Source organism: Doryrhamphus excisus, chromosome 13 (assembly GCF_030265055.1).
Source record: "Doryrhamphus excisus isolate RoL2022-K1 chromosome 13, RoL_Dexc_1.0, whole genome shotgun sequence".
NCBI lineage: Eukaryota > Metazoa > Chordata > Actinopteri > Syngnathiformes > Syngnathidae > Doryrhamphus > Doryrhamphus excisus.
The window spans coordinates 11,749,756-11,769,544 of record NC_080478.1 but is presented as its reverse complement, the minus strand read 5'-3'; the positions used below and the strand labels follow the sequence as shown (position 1 = coordinate 11,769,544).

At 40.0% G+C, this 19,789-nt stretch overlaps 1 protein-coding gene across 2 annotated transcripts in view; it reads left to right on the top strand.

Annotated features, from left to right (window-relative positions):
* LOC131140021 (leucine-rich repeat and fibronectin type-III domain-containing protein 2) overlaps nt 1–19,789 on the top strand; it is a 99,829-nt gene that overhangs the window by 23,547 nt on the left and 56,493 nt on the right. For both annotated transcript variants that reach the window (XM_058090069.1, XM_058090067.1), the window contains exon 2: nt 12,638–12,727. The gene's annotated coding sequence lies outside the window, so the exon portion shown is untranslated. The remainder of the gene's footprint in view (nt 1–12,637; nt 12,728–19,789) is intronic.

Here is a 19,789-nt window from a genome sequence, read left to right as displayed (position 1 = left end):
CACAGATTGTTTAATGGCAGTGATTCTCATCTTGTTTTCAGTGTGTTGTGGGTCTTTGTATTGCACATTTATTCTGAAGTGTTGTTGTTGTTTTTTTATGCAGTAGAGTGTCGTCTATTAACACTCCTATAGGTTGCGACGACTCTCTGTTGTGGTATTTTAAACCCGCTGTTATCGAAGAGGAACAAGGTTTGATTGTTAAATGTGATAGTCTTGTCCCTTGTTGAGCCGTAGAAAGTGTTTGACTGGAAGTATTTGGACTTTTAATAGTATTAAGAACATTTAGAATGCTCATTATGCTCTGAATATGGAAACATTTGATTAGTAAATAAGAAATCCTACTTCAGTCCTATCATGCTCGGGTCTGAAACCAATTAACGACCATATGAAGTCACATCAAGTTGGAATAAATGTCGCATTGTATTGCAAATACTAAAGGTTCATGAAACCCATTAGCAGCAGTGGGCAGCTTGGGAGTGTTTGGAAATCAACCTTCGTGAACTGGGTTGGGTGTTAAGTCTTGAGCATCTATGGGAACTGCCATTAACATTCCAATTCTCCTGGGATTGTTCAAATGTATTTATTTATTCTTACCTAGAAATAGCAGCGGACACCAACAAAGAAGAACTGGCTTCACTTCATCAAAAACAGAGTTCTTGCCTCAGTGAAACATTTAGATTTCCTCTATGCAGTCAGAATCAGGGAAGTCAAACAATAAATGACGTCTGTCTCACGATGTGGAAGTTTGGTGTAAAGAACGGGAGCTACAGCTCGGGAGGTTTATTTGCACAGTACAGTTTAGACATTTCATCCCAAAACAATTCGGGTTGTCACCCTCTTTTAAATGATGTAAACTTTATCACCCTGCCTCTTAAAAGCAGCAGAATCCAGAGTTGTTAGGAACCAGAATGGAAAGGAGGAATTGGAATCAAATCCTCAAGCGTTCAAATTCAAACGATGCCCAACCCATGTTGTATATGGCTGGTACACAGATATCACTGCTTATTATAAAAAACGTAGAATGTCAAAATATGTATTAATGTATAAACTGCACAGAAATACATTTAAAGCTATGGCCTTAGTTCCACTCTTGCAATGGAGCACCAATTGCTGCAATCTCCTTTTTACAGACTGCACAGTTTTGACAGTTTGTTCACAGCATCTTGCCTTAACAATCCCTCGCTTCTTGCTTTTAAACTAGCGTTAAATCTTTGTCAGAAGTGAGGAAGAGGTCATCGCACCATAATAACACTCATGCTTATCCCCCAGCCCATCTCTGACTTCAGTGCACCATAAAGGAGAGTTTTGTTTTGTTTTTATTTTGCTGTAATAATAATTGTACCATGCTTTACCCATCACTTTCAACTGTGGGCTAGGGAAGTGTATTAGTGTTCTCAGCAACACAGAGCACTCACAATCATCAAACAGTTTTAAACTTATTGCAAGCACTCAATAAAAATACTTTGTGCTCCGCTGATTCACACCCAAGGTGACCCCAAGGATACATCACTGTAAATGTGTATGTTTCGAAAACAGATGTCTATTTTCAAATAAACGTAAAGAAGCCACTGTTATCTCCTCAGGCACCTTGTTCCTATGACACATTAAGTGCTGATCAATCCTCATAGTAAGACTGACTCAAACAAATGACGTGCTACCGTAAGTGTTAAGGCTGCAGTTTAAGCTTTAAGCTAAAAAGGTCAGAGATGTAACTAGATCTTTGTGCGCCGATACACTCCTTTCAGTTTCCTACAAAAATCAATTTTATTGCATCTATTCCAGAGAAGATTTATTTTCATGAACTGTTGTTCCACACATTGCAGAAAGTTAAGGCTTAAGGCTATAGGCTGCAGATTAAGCTGCATGTTTAGTCTAAGGGTAGTTATTTAGAATTAATACTTATAGAGTATGAGTTTATGTAAAGCAAGCATACAGTGTAAGAAGTTTGCACAGCAAGTTGCACAGCAAACTCCACACAGAAATACCAGAGCGGGGGATCCAATCCTGGTGTCCTAGCTGTGTGGCCTGCGTGCTAACCACTGGACCACTGTCTACCCAATGATGTTAAATTGTCAGCGCCGTAGCCAAGATGAAAGTCAAGCAAGGAAGTGTAGATCCAGTACGTTCTACAGGTATTATCATGGGAAATGTGGATTCACTACCAAGAAAGATAGACGAGTCGACAAAGAACGTCAAGACCTTCAAATTTGTGCTTAACTGAATGGCTTAGTGCTAGCGTCTCAGAGAACGTGGGGAGCTTCAGTACAGTCTGGCAGCCAGGAACACAAAAGCCCAAAGAAAGCACAAAGGAGGTGGGCTTGCATTGTATGTAACACACTGTGGTGTCATCCTAGCTCTGTCAACATTATAATCTATACAGCATTTATTTAATATCGGTTTTCATTTTTGGGGAAAAAATCCTATATCGGTGGCCCAATATTATTGGCCATCTCTAGTAATAATGTTTTCTAGGTGTGTAGATGCGAGCCGCGCGGTGGATTGAGTGATGAGTATATTAGCCAAACAGTCAGGATGGGTTTTAATCTCGGCTTGGGTATCTGTGTGGAGTTTGCATGTTCTCCCCGAACATGTGTGGGTTTTATCCGGGTACTCCAGTTTCCTCCCACATTCCAAAAACATGCTAGATTAATTGGTGACTCCAAATTGTCCATAGGTATGAATGCGAGTGTGAATGGTTGTTTGTCTATATGTGCCCTGTGATTGGCTGGTGACATAGCAGCATAATTTACTTCAATTTTCAATTTTCTTCAATTTTCTTCAATCACTCTCTTCCTTATTCCTATTCCTATCCTTACCAGTAAATTGGTTGAAAAGCAGTGTGATGAGATAATATATTGCAAAATATGGAATGCCTGTATCCACGAAAAACAGACAATGTGCTTGGCATTGATGAGGGTGCAGAGGAGTACAGAAGAGAGGACATTTATTTTATTCTTTTGTCCTTCAGTTCTCCAGAATAAACCTGAAAACCACCCAATGAGTGTTCGTCTCTTGGTCCACTCACCTCCCACTACACAAGTCCATTATAGAGCTGCTGACACCTGTTACACTGGTACCATGACCTGTTACATATGCAGTGGTGTTTCTTTTTTTATGTCAGCCACATGGGCAGCATTCTCTCTAAGAAAGAGCGCTCATTTGGTCATCATATCAGGATATATGTGATATGGATGTGCCCTTCACATGTGGGAGAGCCACTCCCACACTGCCCACATAAAACCAAAGATGGTAGGAAGAGGAATAAGGTCAGTGCTGGAGCCAAAATAGGAAGTCCAAATAAAACCGATCTGATCTCAATATTGTAGAATATTGACTATATGCCAAGTGTCTCAAAAGAATTATTTCACAAAAATGAGCAAATTATGATAATGGGGAGGGAGGGCCCATTTTGTGGTGCCCAAAGTGAGGGTGTGGTGGGGTTATTGGGGTATTGGGATTGTTGTACAGAGCACCATCGAAGCTAGAGGGTGTTTGAGTTTGAGTTGTTGGAAAAGATGCATGTTTATGCCATGCTGTTTTTAAACCAGTGCTATTGCTGTGTTGTGCTGTGTGTATTGGTAAGGGAAGAACAATCAAGGAACCCCCCCCCCCCCCCAAAAGCATTTATTGCATCTGGTGGTGGTGGTTGGCCTACAGCGAGAACCTCTGTTTTTACGCTGAATGTTGGCCATCAAAAAGAGGCCACTATTCTTGGAATCAAGGCCACCACACTATAGCTTCTTACTATGAACAGGTTAGGATGCCAGTGAAAGGCCCTTGAGCGGCTTAGTGTGTGTGTGTGTGTTTGTGTGTGGTAGCTCATTAGCTTACTGCTTGCTACTCGGGGGTCCACAGACTTGTGTACATAAGGAGAGTGGTTTGCCTAAACCTGCAGTTTGAAAAGCAAACAGAAACATAATGGATTTAGGATTACATGGAAATTCCTTTATTAAAAAAACCTCAAACATTTATGTACTTTATTTTTGTGCTTTTAAGTACTCTGAGGCAATATGCTTGAGGCCTAAAGTTGTGATCTTAGTCTTAAAAAATGAAACTAAACTAATAATAGGACCAGCCTAAGCCCACTCTGCAGTTATAATAAGGTCATATTTACACTCATTACACTTAAAAATCTACATTTACTTAAATGTCAAATATTTATTAATGCTGAGAGGCTTCTTACCTTAGATAAGATAGGTTAAAGTAGTTATAATGACATTAATAAACTGGGAGGGTGCATGTGAGGTTCAAGTAACATTAACAGCAATCTAACTGCATCTGTTAGGTCTATCTGTAAGGCTTGAATGCATAGCCAGTCGGACACTCACATAATGGAAAAAATTAAGCCATGGACTTCCCCACTCCAGCTGCAATAGTCCTAGAAGATGCCACACTTAGAGATAAAGATCACATTTCGACCTTTGCTGCTGTTTTTTTCTTTTTTTAATCCCAATGCAGACATAAGAGGCTTTACCACAGACGAGAGGAGGGTGAACAGGGATAAATTAATGAAACATTAGAAGAGAACACTCCACAGTCCTTTAACAAATTGCTTCTCTGACTGCCAAGCATGGCTCAATTTCAGTAGCCTTGAGGAAGAGTCGAGTAAAAACATGAGAAAAGAAGGGCAGTTATTCGCTTGCTGTATTCTGTGATATATGATGCCCTCTGCAAAATAATTCAAAGACATAGTTGTACCATGTTGGGTCAGGCCTTTGGAGAAACAAAACCTACCGATTTATGAACATGTTTACAGGATGGATGAGGTGACAAGTGAGTCGGTTTGACTTCTGAGCTAAGGCACACACACACCCTTCGATTGCCACAGGTGGCTTCTGACGGCTGGCAACTTTTACTGGCGATATGGGGTGATTGAATTCTGGCCTTATGAAGGGCTGAGGGAACCCTTTTTGTGGCATCACAAAGTAGATTCACCTCATTACCCCTGTCTACCACATAGTGCTCTTAAGCTTTGGATTTACAGCTTGTCACTCAGTAAAGCCTTGAATTAGCTTAATAGGGAGAGCCAGACACATGACTTAAACCTCACGTGGAAAGAAACAACAAGCCAATATGGTGATTCTGCTGGGTCTGGTCTGTTAACCTGGCACACAGATGCTATGGTTCTCAAATACATTTGTGAAAAGCCCAATAGAATAAAAGAGAAACCTTCGGTGCAGGCTTGTCTTAGATGATTGGCCTCTGATATGAGCAGACAATTCAGATACAATGATGGTCCTCTGAAACCAAGGTGGCTGGTGGCTGTGCCTTGTTTGTTACAGGCTAAATGACTTCCTTTTTTTTAGGAAGGGATGCAAGGACAACATTGTATGTAGGAGAAAGGTGGTGTATTGGATTTGTGCTTCCCGTCTGTTTTAATTTATTCCTCCCACGGCCCACCTCGGGGTACACCCTCTCCCCCATGATTGGTCACACTCCCAAGCGCTACTAACGTGTACTACCGTGTATGTACTCAAAGAGTGGTACTGTAGTAGGCACCGCTGCTGTGGTGGAGCTCAAGTGCAGCCAGAAATGAGGCCGCTGCCTCCAACCTTGCCTGCCCAGGGAGGAGCACTCATTGTCGGACACACTTTGTCAGAGGCACCGCTGGTGCCATGGAGCTTAGAATCAGACGTGAGAGCGCCACGTTTACAAACAACGGTAGTGGAAATTAGCAACAGTTTTGCATGCATGTTCACCAAAATAGTCCTGTTTGAATATTTTTCCCTTGCTGGGAACCACCAACTCCAAAAACTTCTGCCTGAGCTTGCCTCACAAACAGAGAAGCAGAGCTGGGGGGGCAGAGAGCGTATCAGGCCTATAGCGCACAAACATATAAGTAAGCCAGCCGATCTGTGACATCACAGAACTCCAGTTTTACAACACCCTCTGAAACCGGGCATTTTCACATTTTCAGCCATCCTAAAATTCTTTCAGGGCTCATTTCCAAATGCGCACACCTCATTATCTGAAACTTTGGCATCGTTTAACACGAGAATACAACATTCTAACTGCGTTTATAGGTCAGACAATTGGAATAGGTGCGCTTTAAGAATAATGTACAAATGTATTTAGCAAGGCTTGACATTGGCTTTCTTACTAATAACCCAAATATCACAAGCACTTCATTACCAATTGATAACAATATCACTGTATGAATGTGTAATGAACAATACCTTATGCTTTTTTACTGTGATTCCACTGGATGCATTTCACAAATAAAAATAATTTGAGTATAATTTGTTTGTTTAGCCATTGAGGCCATTCACAATTGCGGCAAGCAAAAGATAAATTGTCTTTCATAAAGAGGACATGGATAGCCAGAGACAGCAGCTAAATGCCTTTACAAACCTGATTTGTGGTTGTAGAGGCCCCTTGTAAAATAGCTATTTAATCTTATCGTGATGTGCACTTGAGCTGTTCAACTGTTTTCTGTCATACACCATAACACAAACATCTGCGGCATTCTTTTGCTTTGTATTCTAAAAATAACCATCTGCCTTAAAACGGTCCAAAAATACAATGAGGCAGTCATAAAGTTTTACTTATAGTAAAGACATATACAATTGTAGTTTCAGATGCCACACTCAGGTTGTTAGGAGAGCCAGTAAGGACTAACAATGTTGTAATAGTAGTCCTCAATGTAAAGATCATCTCAAGTCAGAGCAACCATTATAACATATGTTTTACACGATCTGTTCTGTGTAACTAGTTGACTTCCAAATTGTTATCATTTATATGCAAGACTTTCAAGTGGAAGTATGGTCAAGTGAATTAATTTGCTCTGAGCACAAATCTTTCTTGTATTCTTTTACATTGTACAAGCAATGTTTTAAGGAACATTTTCACAAGTAGCACGCTAGTTTACCACCACAGTATTTGTTAGCAGCGTATGAACACTCATTGTGTTCTGTGTCCTTGTAGCTATCCATCGGTGCTCTGTTGTATGCCGGTTATTGTATTTACTACTGCTACCACATGCCGTAAACATGGTTGATACCGTCTTTATACAGCAACCTTTTATACCGTATTTTTTGCTGTTCACTCCCGCTATGCAGCCTCTCCTCCTTCATAGCTCCATGGGGATCTACGATCGCTTCGCATAGCGAAGGGGTGCTTCGCTATGCGCAAAGCTAACGGCTGCTCCCGAGTGTAAACAATGAAGCCAGCGCCAAGCTACAAAGGCAGCAAGATAGCTGCACACTTGCTTAAGGGGTCGGTATGGCACAAAAACAATAAGAAAGTAATAAATAAAGTACTATTAAACACTAAAAACAAAAGACACTGAACTGCCTTAACTAGCTTGCACTCAGGTGGCGCCATCTTGAAATATGAGACCTCCGGGTCAAATCCTGTCTATTTCGATATGAACAATGTGCTTGTGTTTGATATTTTGACATTTAATTTCATATAATAATAACCAAGATATCGCCCAGACCTACTTTGTACTAATGACGTGTCCTGTCAACACTTTTCAGTTTAGGCTTGTGGAAAACCACTCTATTAAACCATTAGCTTATGTCTGCGGTCTGGCTGCACTTTTACATACACTCCTCATAGATTTCAAGTATGCATAATCTAAATGGCCCCATGTTCTTTTGACTGGTAAGGCTGGCAAGAAGAACATGGAAATCACATTAGACTCTGCATGCATCGCTATTTCGGTGCATCTGCATACATTTCTTCTTTTGCTGTATTAAGGATTGAAGAAGGACAAAAGAATTAAAGTGCCTGGATCAAAGTGGAGAAATATATACAGAAGCTACTGTTTGTAACACATAATCATTTTCCTCATATACAGTACTTGACTGGATTTATATAGTGCATTTTTTTCTAGATACTCAAAATGCTTTACGCTGAACCCAGCGTAAAGCACTCTACAGTCACACATCGGTGGCCTTAAGCTGCATCTACAGCCACAACTGCCCTTAGGCTGGCTGACAATTTGTGCCAATGGCCTCTCTGACCACCCAAACATTCATTCACATTTGACACAGATTAAATATGATGGGCAGAGCAGGATGAGCCAATGCCACTCCTGCCATTTATATTACAAACATCTTGCACATACTGTATCTTTTGCAGGACATGTTGTTATAACACAACTTAAAACCACATCAACCATTATTTCTTTTATAGCTGCAACATAGTTAAGCATGGTAGATCTTCGATTTTCTACCAGTATAAGACCCTGTGGAATTGTTCGGCCAACATCTGCATATATAATGTCAATGGAATGTGGAACTATTGCTTTGCTCTGCTTGCGTAGTGATCACACTGTGACGGAAATGAGAAAGCAGACAACTGCAAAGACACTGTTTATGTTGCAAAGCTGCAGTCCATAGCTTATGGTGCAAGGGGGAATGGAAGCGTAAAAATAGACTTGGCTTTCTTTCCATGCGTTCAGCACCAGCCACCATCATGTCGCTTGTCTTGAATGCATGCTGTGACTTTTCCATTTAGTCGCCAGTACCAGCAGCATTTGAAAGTATATTTACGCAGGTCACCATGTCATTGCTTTGTTTTGCTGAAATGCACTCTGTGCACCCCCACTTGTATAGTGCTTTGCATGTATAATTTAGTGGTAGGTGGTGCCTATGTTGCACACAGTGTCATATATGCATATTTCTAAAAATATGATTCGCCATCACTCACTCGTCATCTTTCGCTATGCTGTATCTACTACCCGGTACTTTGGATGTGCTCTAAACACCCGGCCACCCAAGTTCTCTGATTGGCTGAAGACGGAATCTTATAAACCTGAGCCAAACCTCATTGCATATGTGGTTATCTCACCCCCTCCCTTGTCACTCGGCAACACTCTCACACTCTCACTGCGCTGCAGATTAGTTATGAAGTCAGTGATATATTTTTAGGCAGCTTCACTAACGTGATGTAACAGGGAAAAAATGCAAATGGTAACAGCCTTATGCTGACAGTAAGAGTAATTAGTTAGATTACCCGTTACTGAGAAAAGTAACGGCGTTATAATGCTTTTGTGTTTATTTAAACGCCGTTATTCCCATCGCTGCATATTTTTGATAAATGCTTTCTAAGCCTACCAAGGCCAGTGTGTGATCGCTCACGTTTGACTTGCATTGAAGTTCGACTATTCTACCATATTAGTTTACACGTTTTGCCTGGCCCCACTATCTCTCTGGCAGCAGTGAGCTAGTTGTAGTTATCCATGTAGTCCAAAATGTGACACTTTTGATTTAAAGAGCCAGTAGCTCGTTTGCATCCCAAAGTATGTAGATTTAATAAAGATAAAAACAAGTTGTAAAAAATAAATAAAGCAAGCAAACATTTGGGCTGGTGTTAATGAAGAGCTGTAACAAATGTAAGTAAGTTTTTGTCGTGATTTTCTTTTTATATACCGTATTTTCCATACTATGAGATGCTCTTAAAACCTTTAATTTTGTAAGAAATTGACAATTCATCTTTTAATCCGGTGCACCTTCTGTGTGCAATGAGTTCCAAAGTCCAAAATGTTGTTGTGCTACTTGGGTAAACACGCCACTTGATTGACTGTCGGACCTCTGCCTACATACACAGGCAGCGATAAACCAATCAGAGAACAATTCATAATACATACATGATGTGATTAAAAATGATACAGGAGTCCAGAATAAGTGGTATAAACGGCTTACTTTCTGATGGTAATGCACCAACACATCGAAAGTCAGCTCAGATGGTGTATGATTCTTTACTGTATAATGCAAATTGTAATTATAATACCGTGAACCCGTCAAACGGTGATATTTTTGCCCAAGGTTATTATACCATGACAATCTTATACCGGCCCATTCCCGTCGACCACAAAGTCCGTGATGTGATGTTGTAAACAGATCAAATGTGTACCAGTGAATACAACAAGAGTAACTATTATTTTGAAAAAAAAAGCGCCTTATAATATCCTATCCAACAAAGCACGGCAACCACAGGGATAGCTTGGTAGAGTGTTTTTCACACACAGTTTGAAATCCATCATCACATTTTAGCGATGCTTACTTTCTAGTTTTCTGAAAACATAGTTGCCACCCGAAGTGAAAGAATAGCTGTTAATGCACCAACACACCGAATGTCAGCTCAGATGGAGTATGATGCTTTGGAGCAACTGTAGAAGAACACTTGAAGAAAGTGTACAGCAACTGAGATCGCGGCTGCCCAATCACATTTCTCTTTAGTAGGATAATAGCATTCAGGTCCCCAGAGGCAAAAACAAGGATGTGTCATAAATTATGAATTTCTAGGAGAACTGTTATGGATGATGATGGTGCCATGCAATAATTGCAAGTCAAGCTCGCTAGTGGTTGGTGAATGTATGCTGCGGGCACCTGCTTTGAAAAAATGTATTTGCCATGTCCGACCCAAATTGGTGCCCTCAATTATAATGTTGAACTGAGACTCAGTGACATGATAACCTAGACTTTGGAAGTAGCAATTTGGGTTAATACTAGCTAAAATGATAACACTAGTCACTCAGTCACGTGATAATGAATTAACAAACAAGTATATGATTAAAAAAACATTTCCGCAATGCCGTTCATGGCATGGCATGGCAGCGGCTTAAAATACGATGAGTAGCAATTGTGAAAGGTGTTTGAATTTTACCGCATAGTTGTTTTATCCATCAACCGCTGGGATTTCATTGTTGCCGCACATCAGCCACAGCGAAGCGCTGCGTTACAACGGATACACACCAATGTGTTCAAGTTGTTATTAAGCCAGATTTGCTTTTGTTACCTTGCCACTTTTTCCAGTTTCTTTAATCTTCCCGCGTCGTCAAACACCTGCTTCCTTCTTTGTTCTCTGCATGGGTGACGTATGCACATTGATGATGTAAGCGGTTCCTCGAAAAAAGTCCTCAAATATATATATATATTTTTTTTAATCAAGGTATTTGAAATATCTGAATAATCATTGCAGCCCTATTTGTAATGTTGACACTTTTGTAATTTACTGTAACATGCTGTTATTTCACTTCTGGGTCACATCCTGACTCATGGCAGCCCATTTTTGCAGAATCAATGCTTGGACTTGGTCAGAATTTGCAGGTTTTTGTTTGCACCCCCCCCCCCCCAGTTTCCTGGCCATGAACCCAAAATGTCAGGGTTTTGTTCCAGAAGGCAGTTGGTTAATGACTTTGAACCCCACGACAAGGTGGTTCATCATGCTGGACAAAAAAACACTGTTCGTCACCAAAGTGTTCTTCGATAGTTGGGAGAAGTTGTTTTTATCTATGGCTGTGTTCTTCTGCAAAATTATGAGTGAGCCTTCTCTCTTGGCGGAGAAACAATCCCACAAATGAATGATTTCAGGACGCCTTACTGTTGGCATGACACAGGACTGATGGTAGCACTTACCTTTTCTTCTTTGGACAAGCTTTTAAAAGGAAATTGTTTTACTTCAGTCCTCAGCTGTCCCATACGTGTCTTTTGCAGAACACCAGTCTCGCCCTAATGTTTTTTTTCCTGCAGAGAAGTGGCTTCTTTGGACCCTTCTTGACACCAGGCCATTTTCCAAAAGACCTCGCCTCACTAGTGCGTGCAAATGCACTGACAACTGCCTGCTACCATTCCAGAGCAAGTGCGGCATTGGTGGTGCCCCAATCTCACAGTCTTTCTTGGGCTCCCTGATGCCTTCTTTTCAACCATTGATTCTCTCTTCTTCTTGATGAAGTGATAAATGGTTGTAATTTATTGATGTCAATGGGATTTATCTGGTTAAGTGAAATAAATAAATAAAATCAATTCAGAAGACAAATTCAAAGATGCTGTGAATGATATGTAGTATTCCACACCGGTCGCTCGTTTCAGTAATTTTACTGTAATATTCACAAAGACACAAAAGTCAACAACACTTATCTCACAACTGGCACAGTAATCCCCAATAAACAAGCTGTCTAATTCTGTGGAATCTAGTGGCTAAATATAGCAGCCTATACGTTGGTACCTCAATGCCCCAGCACTGTGACTGCTTAATAACCCGCCGAAGAGTGTCAGAGAGCGGAGAGGATGCAGATGCGGTTTTGTTCACCACATCTCCATTTTCTATTTTAAGAGTAGTGCGAGCACACCGCCATTGTCCATGCTCTCATGAATATAAACAACGTTGAGAAGTTGTTTGCGTGGTGCGATTCAAGTCAAGTCAAAGTCAAGTGTGGATATCCAGTATACTGAATTTATTCGAAAGTGATTGCAACCACAGCGCAACAGAAAGAACTTGCTCACCTCGAACATATCCACCTGACCAAATTTAGTGTGGTTCAACATCACAGACCTCTGACCTCAAAAGTGTTATTTTATATGAATGGACAAAAATTACCCCAAACACATTCCCAACATCTTGTAGAGAGCCTAACTGGAAGAGTTGAAGCTGTTGTCCCAAAAGAGAGGACCATCAATGTTTTCTTCCATTTTCACATAATGTCGGTGCAGTGATCACATAAGTATTATACTCATACAACACAATAAAGTGTACTGTCAAAAGGTCTAGTTCACCCAGGTAGTCTAAATCCAACTGCTGACCTCAGCCAGGGGTTGACCATACATATCCTGTGTTTTGTATTAGATGTGGCACTGTGACCATTTCTCATTCTCTGCTGCACTCTTCTCTCTTTGATGTGTTCTTGTAGGTTAAAGAATGAATTGATGAGGTGGTGGACTTCTTCTTCAGCACAAAGAGAGGAGAGAATCTTGTTTGCTGTCCACAGTGGGAATTCAAGGTCAGTGTGCACACATATATACACAGTGAAGTTGAGTATGGAGGGTTCTCTTTTTTTCTCTGATCCAAGGTTTCATTCATACATCCTTTAACATCATTTTGCTAAACATATGCTAATAACAACCTAGTTGGAGAATAAATGAGAACAATGCTGAATAACAGTCAGACAATAAACTGATCCCTTTGCTCACTTTTGTCCTTCTCATATTCATTCATTATTTGTGCTTGCAACTGTGTTTCTTTCATTCTTTTTTTTTTTTACTTTAGGCGGATACAAAAATGTATCAACCACTGAAACAAATGTCTATTTTTTCTTACCCCTGTGAACTCTACACAGTGGGAGGAGTTGAGATTTTAATTGCTTCCCCATAGATTGCACCCTTGCTGAGAAACTGGGCTAATTGCAAAAGAAGTGAGAGCCGATTGTGACCTTCAGTGAATACTGCAAATTAGGCTCACTGCACCACACAACCGCAGCTTGTAATAATGGTGATAGTCTGACTGAGTATTGATTTTATATAATTGTGGAAAGCAGTTTCACAAAATGTGACACAAAATGCCATAATTACAAGGGCGTCCTGATGTGATTATTGACAAGGAAATTTAACAGTCTGAATAATTCACTTAAAGGGGTTAGCATGTAGGCCACATTGGGAAGGCCTGGGTTTGATTCTCTGCTTGGGCCTGTCTGTGTGGAGTTTGCATGTTCTTCCCGTGCGAGCATGGGTTTTTTGTCCATAGGTATGAATGTGTGAATGGTTGTTTGTCTATATGTGCCCTGTGATTGGCTGGCAACCAATCCATTCTATTTATGTACTCAGGCTCTAGCCTAAAGACAGTTGAGATAGGCTCTAGCATACCCCCGCGACCCTCGCGAGGATAAGCAGTATAGAAATTGAATGGATGGAGGTTCAGTGAATTGCCTGATTTACAAATCTGACATAGGCACAAAATGAGAATACAAACGTCCCTTGTTACTTTGCGGGTCAAATTTGGCTGCTTCACTCTATCATGTTATTTCTAAAATATATTAACTGATAAATGGAAGCAAATGTTTTACCTAAATTAAGCATTTACAAGCATAAAAATGGCAACATTAACTATAACCGAGTCACTATGGTGTGTTAGTCCATGTCTAGAGGGCTTTAATAATGTAAAAAAAAAACTAATTAGAGGGAAAAGGGCTTTCTACGTGATGAAAACATTTGATTTATAAATAAGGAATCCCACTTAACAGAGATTCACTTTAAACCACGATAAACAAGGGGTGACTGTAGTACATTTTGAAATCCAGTTTAACAATACGTATGCATGTGTGCCATGGTTAGGTCAATTACATGGGACATCAAATGAGAATGCTTTCTACGTTTTTTTAAAGTAGATGAGGACTGTGATGAAATAGTCGGGGTATGTGGGAACTGTTTGAGAAGAATTGGGTCACATTCTAGCAGGTTTAGTTTTGCACTATGATAACCACGAACTAATTGGCAGATATCAAATCTCAAGACTGTTAATTAGTGTGATGAGCATGACAAAAGTGTGTGATTTCACTAGCCATGTGTTGTCTGTGCTGAATCAAATGTTGGAGGCTTAACTACATTTGTTTTGGGTTGTTTGGTTTTCTTCATCGAGAACACATTTACAGTGGTATGAGAGAGTGTTTTCCCCTTTCACGATTTTCCAATTTTTTTCACACTTAAATGTTTTAGATCATCGAACAAATTCAAGTATTAGTCAATGACAACACAACTGCACACAAAATGTAGTTTTTAAATGAAACCTTTTATTATAAAGGGAGAACAAATAATTGTGTGAAAAAGTGATTGCCCCCTCCTTGTCAAAACATAACTTAACTGAGATTAATTGAGACATAACAGACTGGAAACGGTTGTAAAGGCATTTCTAAATACCGGGATTCCAGCAAACCACAGTGAGAGCCTTTAAACCACAAATGGTGAAAACATGGAACAATAGTGAACTTTCCTAGGAGTGGCCAGTCAACCAAAATGACCCCATACGAACCAAAATAGATGCAAGCTGAAGAAAACCTAATAAAGTGGAGGCATTCTGACAAACGTCGAGACATTTTAAACTTCCCAATTTCCAATTCATTTATAACAAGTATCCAGCTCATCCCGAGTGGCCTAGTCAAAGTCCTTACCTGAATCCTATTGAGATGCTGTGGCATGACCTTAAAAAGGTGCATCATGCTGAAAAACCCTCCAATGTGGCTAAATTACAACAATTCTGGAAAGATGAGTGAGCCAAAATTCCTCCACACTGCTGTAAGAGACTGATTGCAAATTGTGGCAAACGCTTGATTGCAGTTGTTGCCACTAAGGTTGGCCCAACTAGTTATTGGGTTAAGTGGGCAATCCCTTTTTCATACGTGGATGTAGGTTTATTATCCTCCTTTTAATCATAAAAAGTTTCATTTTGTGAAATCAGGAAGTGGGCAAATCATCTCTGACAATTTATCATCAAGATATTGCTCCACATTTCCGTATTTAGAGGAACCAACAAATCCTCCAAAGGTTGGTTAAGTGCATATACCTTTGACAGATATAGCTCATAACCTGAATGCATAATGGATCATGCAGTTCATCAGCAAAGGCCTTGAAAGTAAGAATGATTGAGAACCTAGCTTAAGCCTACACTCTCTATAAACTAAACTCTATATAAAATAAGGGTACTTTTAAAAAGATGCAAAAGACTGCTTACCATATTGGCAAAACCTAGTATCAACAGGCAGTGCTTCTTATACTGCTATTGCCTAATCTGACAAGTAAGCCCAAACCCGAGGAGTGTATTTTTTGTGTCAAATCCTTCATATGCATCCACATTTAATTGTGTTTCTGCTTAATTTTGTTAAGGTTACACCTTAAAAGCAGGAATCTGTTATAATTGTTTTCAACACGCCTTTGGAATTGCGAGTCAGTATTGCTTTAGTTTGCACAGTTGTGTGTCATGGACAGTATAAAGAGAAACACAAGCTCCATCAAGAAGCTTTATTATTAGAACAGGAAAAAAAAGAGGGCTTTGGGGACATATCAAAAATGTTCCCTTTTGTCTTAGCCGCATGGTATATGGGTGCTGTGTTTAGCTGACATGTTTTATTACCCCTTTTGTTTGTCAACAAACAGCTTTGCCTGAAGGGATGAAACCAAGTCTATCACATTAAACACACTTGATACTCCAAACAAACACCATCCCACTCTGCTGCTCCTCCCCACACATATCCATCTTCCATAATGAGAACTGCAATAGCATATTGATGGGATTTTAATATGTCACTCCCCTACATATTGAGCAAGTAAAGTAGAGCTCTGGATGGACTGATTGTCTTATTACACCAGGATTATTAGATTTTTTAAATTCTCTTCTCCGCTGTGAGGTTAACCTGTAATCCAACCCAACGTCTAATTATCTACTAATTCTCAAGCGTGAAATCTTAAAGGCATTATACGATAATCAGTTGTTGGTTTTTTTGTTTATTATGCAAAATCAGCATAAGCCATTCATACTTGGAAGCTGTGGGTGGTGGCACATTGTGCTATTGAATTAGGTTTGTCGTGTATGTCGACCTTACTGACATATGCATGTTCCTAATTGCAGAAACTACTGCATTTTTTGCTTACATGTGGCAGTGTGAACAGTAGAATTACCTTTTTTTTTTTTCAAATGTGACCCAGGTGTCTATCATAATCCAATATGGATGCTATGTTAACATGGATGCTACTGCAGTCTGAATGTCCAGGTCACATTTATCAAACATATACTGTATCAAAAGGTGTGTTTTGCCCAAATTGTCCATAGGTATGAATGTGAGTGTGAATGGTTGTTTGTCTATATGTGCCCTGTGATTGGCTGGCGACCAGTCCAGGGTGTACCTTGCCTCTCGCCCGAAGACAGCTGGGATAGGCTCCAGCGACCATCGTGAGGACAAGCAGTATAGAAAATGAATGAATGGTTCCAGACCCACTTCGTTCAGGGGATGGGGGCTCTCGCATTGTGCGCATGTGCATCGATGTATCGATTAATATCGATTATTTTCCACACCCTTAGTACATGCACATCATCCTTGTACAAGCAGTCTATAAAATTAATATAGTACACTATATGTAGTCCTACATTTTGGTAGGCTGTCATAGTATCAGTATGTTGAATGTTGGAGATAGCAGTATTGCCAAGAGACAAAAGTCGTCCTACTTGCTGCAGGAAAACAAATTAACACATGACCCACTGTTATGAAAGCCACCAATTTCTCTAAACAATGTAGATGTTTTGTTTCTTTTACAGACATTTTCAGAGTGGGTTGGTATGAAAGTCTTTCTAAGAGATCTGTTGAATGTGAAAAAAAAAAAAAAATCTACATCAAGTCAGTAAAGCTGAACCAAACTTGACATTAAAATAAAATCTTTAGCAACCCACAGTCTTGCAGATTATGTAAAAAAAACTGCCGATGAAACTGTCAGGGAATCTTCTGTGCAACATTTGTTGTGCCTCCTCTGACTTAGCTTTGATCAGAAAATGTCTGCCTGCTAAAATCCATGAATGTTTCCTACTACAGCTATTTATGAACTTGTCCCAAAACTGTCACCCTGGCTGATGAACACTAGCAAAAGTCCTGGGGATGAATGTTGGTGGGGAGCAGGATAACATCAACCCCAAAGTCATCAAGAATGTTTTGCTGGTCCAAGAGGTCCTGAGAAAAATGTGTTCACTATCTGTAAGCTATTTCCATTTCCGATGCTTTTCTGCCTCACATATACTGGAAGTTAGCACTTGTTAGCACTCTAAACAAAGGTGTTGTTTTGCGTCAATAGTTGAGGCAGCTGGTCCCGGTTGTGCCTGCTGTCATGTGATAGCCAAAACTATTTTTGTCCCCCGGCTGTAAATGAATCAGGTGGCATATGTGCCATCTTTTTTTTAATGAAAATAAACTAAGATATGTTTTGATGAGTTTTAACATATCGAGATTTACAAACAAAATGTTTCATGAATCCTGAATAACATTTCCAATTTGGACCTGGTAGAGCCCATCTACTCAAAGTTTACATTCATAAAAACATAGGTTGTCAAATTTAATGCATTGTCATGCATTAATGCATAATCATAATAAGCTACCTAATAAGTTACCAAAAATTCCCTTTAATGACACTGTTGTTTTTAAAGCACGACTAACATGCACACGTCTGGTTTGAGATTCGGCCCTCCCCGTATTGTGAGGAAATGTAGCGGTGTTATAGTCAATGTGGAGAAAGCAGGAACATTTATTGAGCAGAAAAGGACAGAGAAAATTGTACTTTGGATGGTAAGTTTAGCTTCGGAGCCCTGGCAGATGGCTCTCTCGACAAGACCAAAGTCATTTCTATGTACTGTCGCTGTGAGTTGAGCTGTCACATAGTGCGTCGACTGCCAAAAAGAAGTGAGAAGGTACTGGAGCACTGCCTGTATTTTTTTAATTGTCATTTATACAGTAGTACCAGGGCATAACTAATAAGCGTCCCAACTAATAACTGTTTTTTTTTTTTTTGCTTTGAATTGTAAGCTCAAAGCCGAGGACAGCGATATGGGAGCCTTGTGTAAATGTGTCATAGGTGGTAGTGATTGCGCACACACAGCTCCATCCTGGTGTGGTGATGTGTTGTCAGTAAGACAGGAGTGGATGATGTGCTGAATCTTCTTTTGGTTCAGTGGTGGAGTGCATTAAAGGGATGCGTTGAAACAGCAACTATGTTATATCACACAATTTCCCCAGCCAATTTTCCAAGGTGGAAGTCGCCTTTGGCTTTGAGAGATCTACTCCCCGAGGAGGTTGGACGAAGCAGGATTTCAGGATGCGGTTCGCCGTCTGCACAAAAGCAAGCAGCTTTGTATGCCACCACAATGGCAAAGAAAATATAAATAGACAAAAATAATACTGCAAAAAACACAAGACAGCATCAAGTTTGACATGTTATGCTGTGTTTAGATTACCATAAATCCATATGATTTGAACAGAAGAATTGCTTTTACATTATTTACTATGAGAAAAATGTGGTTTATATACTGTACGTTTCAGTTTATATTTATTTATTTTATTTTCCAATTCCTGACAAATATTTTGCTAAATTTGTCTTGCTGTGTCAGAACTCGCAAAATGAGACACCTCAGGTCTGCCATAATGAAACTCTTCAATCAAAACCTAAAAATGCCATTCAAACAACACAATCACACACACACACGCACCATTTTTGAACAACACGAAACACTGAAGTCAAAATATGTTAATTACTTTTTCTCAAAAAGCTGAACGTTAAAGTATTTAATAAGAACAGTTTAATTTTCTTTTTATATTTGTTTTACAAAGAAATATACATACTAAAATAAGTACTTAAAGAAAGAGTACTGCAATTCCGTGAAATCAAACACACCAAAACAATGACAAGTGTTTACAATACTGTAGTTTACAGTAGTATTTAGTGTGAGGATTACTATTATGGATCTCACCTTCTGTCTGAAACTGACCAAAGGACCTCATCTACATCACAGATTATCAATTGCCATCGCAATTAACAGATTGCTTGAGGTGAAGCAGTGAGAGGACGTGGACGTGGAGATGAGAGAGAAAGATTTGGTAGTGGAGAGGTGGCTGTGGGCCTTGTCAGGTTTCAACAAAGTCAGGGGGGTGGAGGGGAGAGTGCTGGAGGAGACGACAAGGCCCGGGTACCAAGACAGCCACAGCAAAGGGTGTCAAAAGAAATCAGAGCAATGGTTGTGGATAATGTCATCAATCTGGGCATGACAATGAGTGAGGCCGCTGCCGTGATCTAGTAAGTACATGTAATGTCAGACCAATGTCAGGCCTGGATTGGTCATGCCCAGTGATTTCCCCCCTTGGTGCCTGGCAAGGATCCATATCTACTGTAATGTCAGCAAGAATATCTGGCTAACTCCAGAAGAGAGAGTTGATGAAAGGACAAGTAACAATGTTGTCCTTGCCTGAGGAGAGACTGGAGAGTTTTGCCCTGGTTGATGCAAGGACACTTGGTCGAGTTTTCTCCCAAGTAAGCCCAACAAC